Consider the following 6474-nt stretch of genomic DNA (forward strand, 5'->3'; position numbering starts at 1 on the left):
TAATGCCAACTTCTGGCCCTTTTCTGGCCTTTGAACGCCAGAATCATGTCTCTCTGGGCTCATACTGTCCTCAGAGGGATTTTGGGCAGTGATTTGGTCATTCTCTGTCAGATGTTCTTTTCTTGGCTTCCTACTGCTTTGAGTTGAGACATTCAATGTCTTTCCACTTATTAAATGAACAGCTTGGCATTCTTCTGTTATCTGTTTAGATAACTGCTGTCTTGTCATATTCAAGTGTTTCTCCATATTCTGGTTAGCATCTTTGGTTTCTAGTAGCATCTCTTTAAATTCTGCTAACTATTTTGTTATAGAAAATAGTTTCTGATTAAGTTTAGCAATTTTTTCTAGAGGACTAAGTTCAGTGGATATTGCCTTAGCCTCTTCCTTCATGGAGGTATCACCACTTGAGTACAGGTGCTGATTTCTAGCAACTGTATCAATGAGCTCTTGAGCCTCTTCAATTGTCTTTTTCATATGTATAAATCTACCAGCTGAGTAGTCTAGAGACATCTGGGCCTTTTCTATAAGCCTATAGTAAAAGATGTCTAACTGCACCCATTCTGAAAATATTTCAGAGGGGCATTTCTTTAGCATCTCTCTGTACCTCTCCCAGGCATTATAAAGGGATTTATTATCCTCTTATTTAAAGCCTTGGATGTCCAGCCTTAGCTGTGTCATCCTTTTTGGAGAGAAATATTGATTTAGGAATTTGTCTGATAACTGTTTTCATGTTCTTATGCTTGTTGTGGGTTGGTTATTTAACCATCTCTTAGCTTGATCTTTTACAGCAAATGGAAACAGTAATAATCTGTAGACATTCTGATCTACTTCCTTATCACGTACTGTGTCAGCAATTTGTAAGAACTGTGCCAGAAACTCAGTAGGTTCTTCCTATGGAAGACCGGAATACTAACAATTTTGCTGCACCATGATAATGAGCTGATGGTTTAGCTCAAAACTGCTGGCTCTGATGGGGGGTATACAGATACTACTCCCATATGAAGCAGTAGTGGGGTTAGCATATGACCCCAGAGTCCTTCTGGACTGTTCATTTTCACTTATGTCCATGATGGAGAAAGGGAAATGATGTGGATTGTAAAATAAAAAATTTTATTCTTTTTCTCTTTTTTTTTTTGAAATTAAAGAAATTAAAAGAAAGTAAATAAAAAAATTGATGCAAGTTTTGAAAATTAAGAAGAGAAAAAGAAAAAGAAAAAGATTTGATTTTAAGATTTGAGATTAGAAAAGATAAGATAAGTTAGGTAAGAGAAGATAAGGAATTTTAAGAGAAGATAAGTTTTTAAATTAAAAAATTTTGAAATTTAAATTTTAAATTTGAAAATAAAATTTTGAATTTTAAATTTTAAAATTTGTAATTTGAAATTTGAAATTTAAAATTTGAATTTAAAATTTTGAATTTTGAATTTTGAAAAAGTCAACAATATAAGATAAAGATTTGAAAAAGATTTAAATTTTGAAAAGGTTTGATTTTTAAAATTTAAAATTTAAATTTGAAATAAGATAAGATAAGATTTTGAAAAAGATATGAATTTTGAAAAAGATTTGAATTTTGAAATTTAAAACTAAGATAGGATAAGATAAAAATTTTAAAATAAAAATCTGAATTTTTTTATGTAAATTTCGAAAATTCAATTAAAACAAAGAGAAAAGATATTTTTTATTTTTTTGAATTTAATGAGGAAAGAGAAAAACAATAAAATGACACCAAACTTAGAATTTTTAGATCAAAACAAAGAAAACAAACAAGAAAACTTTGAATGTCAAGATGAACACCAAGAACACTTTGAAGATCAAGATGAACACCAAGAACAAATTTTGGAAATCTTTAGGAAAATAAAAACACAAAGGACACCAAACTTGAAAATTTGTATACTTTGGACACTAATAATTCGAAAATGCACAAAAAAACAAGGAAAGACACAAAGCAAGAAAAACTAAAGATCAAACAAGGAAAATAAACAAGAACAACTTGAAGATCAAGAAAGAACAAGGAACATAAAACTCGAAAATATGAAGAATAAAAAGAACATACAATTCGAAAAATTTGAAGGAAAATAAAAACATGCAATTGACACCAAACTTAAAACATGAAACTAAACTCAAACAGAAGACTCAATTATTAATTTATTGGTTTTTATCTATTTATTAAAAATTTTCAAAAAAAAATCTAGAAAAAGAAAACAATAATTTTAAAATTTTAACGAAAAAAACAATAATAGAAGACTCAATTTTAGTGACTCTAAACCAAAAAGATAATTTTTTCCTAATCTAAGTAACAAGATGAACCGTCAGTTGTTCAAACTCGAACAATCCCCGGCAACGGCGCCAAAAATTGGTGTACGAAATTGTGATTACACTTTTCACAACTCCGCACAACTAACCAGCAAGTACACTGGGTCTTCCAAGTAATACCTTACATGAGTAAGGGTCGATCCCACGGAGATTGTCGACTTGAAGCAAGTGATAAACCCATATCTTATGATATATTTTGTGCCTAATTTAAGTGATTTACTCAATCCTTCACTCACTTATTCATGTTAATTGCATGGTTTTACTTTCCCTTCCTTATTATGTGATGTATGTGAAAAACATGTTTCCTATGCTTTAAAAATAATTATTTTAATTACCCTTTACTTCCATTCGATGCCGTGATTTGTGTGTTGAGTAGTTTCAGATTTTCTAAGGCAGGAATGACTTAAAGGATGGAAAGGAAACATACAAAATTGGAAGGAAAGCACAAAATAGAGTTTTTGAAGAAACTGGCAATGACGCGATCGCATGGACGACGCGACCGCATGCCAGCGCGAAATGGTAGTGACGCGACAGCGTGATTGACGCGATCGCACGCCTTGAGCGAAACGCATATGACGCGGACGCATGATTGAAGCGACCGCGTGGCAAGAAAAATTCCAATTGACGTGACCGCGTGACCCACGCGGACGCGTGACAGAGGCCACGTACTAGAAATTATAGAAAACGCTCCCAGCGATTTCTGAAGCCCTTTTTGGCCCAAATCCAAGTCCAGAAAGCACAGATCAGAGGTTATGAAGTGTGGGAATGCATCCATTCAGACGGGAGTCTCCAATTAGTTACTTTTCATGAATTAGATGTAGTTTTGAAGGAGGTTCTCTCCTCTCTCTTTAGGATTAGGATTTAGATTTAGGATTTTATTTGCTTTCAGGATTATCTCTTTCTATCAGGTGTAACATTCCTTTTTATTTATCTTCTCAATTTAATTTATGAATTCTTCTATGTTACAGATTACTCTTTTGAATTAATGTTATTTGAGGTATTTCAGTTTACAATTGTTTCTTTTATTTATATTACTGTTGCTTCCAATCTGAAGACATTTTTATTCCAGTAGATTTACTTTTCCCCTTTTGGTCTTGGTTAAGAAATCAGTAACTCGGGAGTTATCAAACTCAAACATGATTGATAATTGTTATCTTTGCTAATTGAATTGAACTTCAATAATCCCAATCTTTTCTTAGGAAATAAATAGGATTTGAAGATCAAACTAATTAGTCACTTGACCTTTCTTTGCTTTAAGTAAAGCCTAACTAAGTGGAACTAGGATTCAATCTTCATCATCATTGATAAGGATAACTAGGATAGGACTTCTAATTTCTCATACCTTGCCAAAAGTTTATTTTACAGTTATTTATTTATTTTATAATCTTTTACTTATTTTAATTGCAATTTAAATTACTTGTTCCTCATCTTCAAAACCCCGATTTACAATCTCCATAACCAATAATAAGAACATACTTCCCTGCAGTTCCTTGAGAAGACGACCCGAGGTTTAAATACTTCGGTTATCAATTTATTTAGGGGTTTGTTACTTGTGACAACCAAAACATTTGTACGAAGGGATTTCTGTTGTTTTAGAAACTATATCTACAACACGACTATTTTTATAAAATTCTTTACTAGCAAAAATCCTAACGTTAAAATGGCGCCGTTGCCGGGGAACTGCAATCGTGTGCCTTATTATTAGTTATTGTAAATATTTTTCTTTTACTTGTTTATTTGTCTTTATTTTCTTAACTTTTATTTCCATTAGCTACTATGAATTCTCACCCCTCTCGCTTTGAGTTTGGTTCTAATATTGTTGAAAGGAGTAAAAGTTATAACAGGAACATGCATCAAGGTCAGAGCAATCAAAGATGGATGGAGCTAAGAGGATCTGATCAACCCTTTAGGCAACAACACCCTCCAAGATATCATGGACAAAAATCATTCTACAATGCATATCAAGCCAATAGGCATGGTGGACAACCTTGTAGTTACCAACAAGCCCCACCCTGTGCTTATAGGCCATCCTCTCAACATAACTTCGAACCACCACACTCACAAGCTTCTTTTCACCATTCGCCACCATATGATCCTCATTTACCCCGATTCCAATCCAATTACTCCCAAACACCACCACTTCCCCATGTACCACGTCCAAATCTATCACCCCGAGAATCAGAGGTTCGCCTCAAGGAAACAGTAGATCAACTCCAAACAACCCTTCATCAACTGGAGCAAGCAGTAAGTCAATTATCTTCTGGATGTTCGAACATTCAAGGACCTCCCACAGCCCCATGTGGACAATCTAAAGAAGAGCGTATCATGAAGGAGATACTAGAAACTCCAGTGGACAGAACAGGGCATGATTTCGTATTGGAACAAGTAGAGGAAGCTGTCATGGTACACGAAGAAAAGTTGGTTGAAGACTTAGGAGACGCTGAACTTCCATGGGAGTCCAGAGTTATGGAGAATTCTATCAAAAACATTCCAATTGATGCTAAGAAGGATAGTGCACAACTCCCAAAGCAAGTCTTTTATGAAAAACTAGACGGAATAATCCAAGAAGCAAGTTTCCTTGACGATGATAATCTCAAGTCAAGTTCTCCCAGTAGTGAACTTGCATCAGCAAGTGAATTCTCTGAGATCGAAGACTCTTCCCCAAGTGAATACGAAGATGATGCGGAGGTAGATTTCTCTCAACCTCTCATTTATGACTTAAATGACGAGGAAGACATAGAAAGCTTTGATCAGGACATGGATGCAATTGAAGAAGTTTGTGAGGAAGTGAAGAAAGTCACCATAGAGCACAAGGGAGTAGAACTTACAGAACCACTGGAAACACCTATCCCAAGGCCATTACCACCCAATACAAGCTTCAAGTGGGTACAATCCTTAACCTTTAACTTTATTTTCCCACTTGAATATGGTTTTCTTGAAATAGATGGTCAGCTTAGAGCTCTCTGCGATTTTAAGAGTAAGAAGGAAATGGCTCGTACTCAGAGCTGGTGCACAAGGTTCAATAAGGTTCCACGCTTCAACTCGAAGTGCACGGATTGGCATCATGATCAATCGAATGGATCTCGGAAAACATTTGGTTATCTTGGTGAGAATCTAATTTCTAAACCGCCCGGATGGAAAAATATAGATCAAGACGGAGGCGGATTTAAAAGCTAAGTTTGGGATCCTGGAATCTATTCTGACATTCGTCACCCCGGGAGTCTGAGAATCTGTTTGAAACTGCTCAGAAGCTTTACATGCCTAGTTTGGGACCCCGGAGGCTATTGGCATTCCAAGCATTGGTGGAGATTTCTGGACGAATTTAAGCACAAGCCGCCATAACAAGAAGCTCATCCAATGTCCAACTTAAGGACTTTAACTAAAAGTGCTAGGTGGGAGACAACCCACCATGGTATGGTCGTTTCTTTTTCAGTTTTATTTCGTGTTATTTATTTTTGTTTTCCTTTTCAATCGAACCTGAATATTATTCATTTGCATTGCATACTACATAATTGCATACCTGCATCAAGAAAAAAAAAAGTAGGCGTGCGACGCGACCGCATCACTCATGTGATCGCGTCAGTTGCGAAAAACAACCCCCACGCGTCCGTGTCATTCACGCGGCCGCGTGGTCTGGAGATCAGCGTAAATCCCCAACGTCTAGAGAGTTAGGCTAGAATCGTGCGGCCATTGTGCGTTCCGCACAAAACAACCCACGCGATCGCACCACCCACGCGATCGCGTCACTTGCACAACACCAATACCACGCGACAGCGTGAGCGACGCGATCGCGTCGCATGGATTGCACAACACCCCAAAGGAGACATAGAACGAAGTGGTTGTCAGGAATGCGTTCATAGGGTTGAGGATAATGATGAGTGTCACGGATCATCATATTCTCCATATTGAAGTACGATTGAGTATCTTAGAACAGATTCAAGCGTAATTGAATAGAAAACAGTAGTAATTGCATTAATCCATTGAAACACAGTAGAGCTCCTCACCCCCACCTATGGGGTTTAGAGACTCATACCGTCAAAGGTACAATATGAAATGTAAAAATGTCATAAGTCCAAAATGAATATCTAAAAGTAGTTTTTATACTAGACTAGTAACCTAGGGTTACAAAAAATGAGTAACTAAGTGCAAATAGTGCAGAAA

Source organism: Arachis ipaensis, chromosome B5, assembly GCF_059453495.1.
Source record: "Arachis ipaensis isolate K30076 ecotype BB chromosome B5, ASM5945349v1, whole genome shotgun sequence".
Classification (NCBI taxonomy): domain Eukaryota; kingdom Viridiplantae; phylum Streptophyta; class Magnoliopsida; order Fabales; family Fabaceae; genus Arachis; species Arachis ipaensis.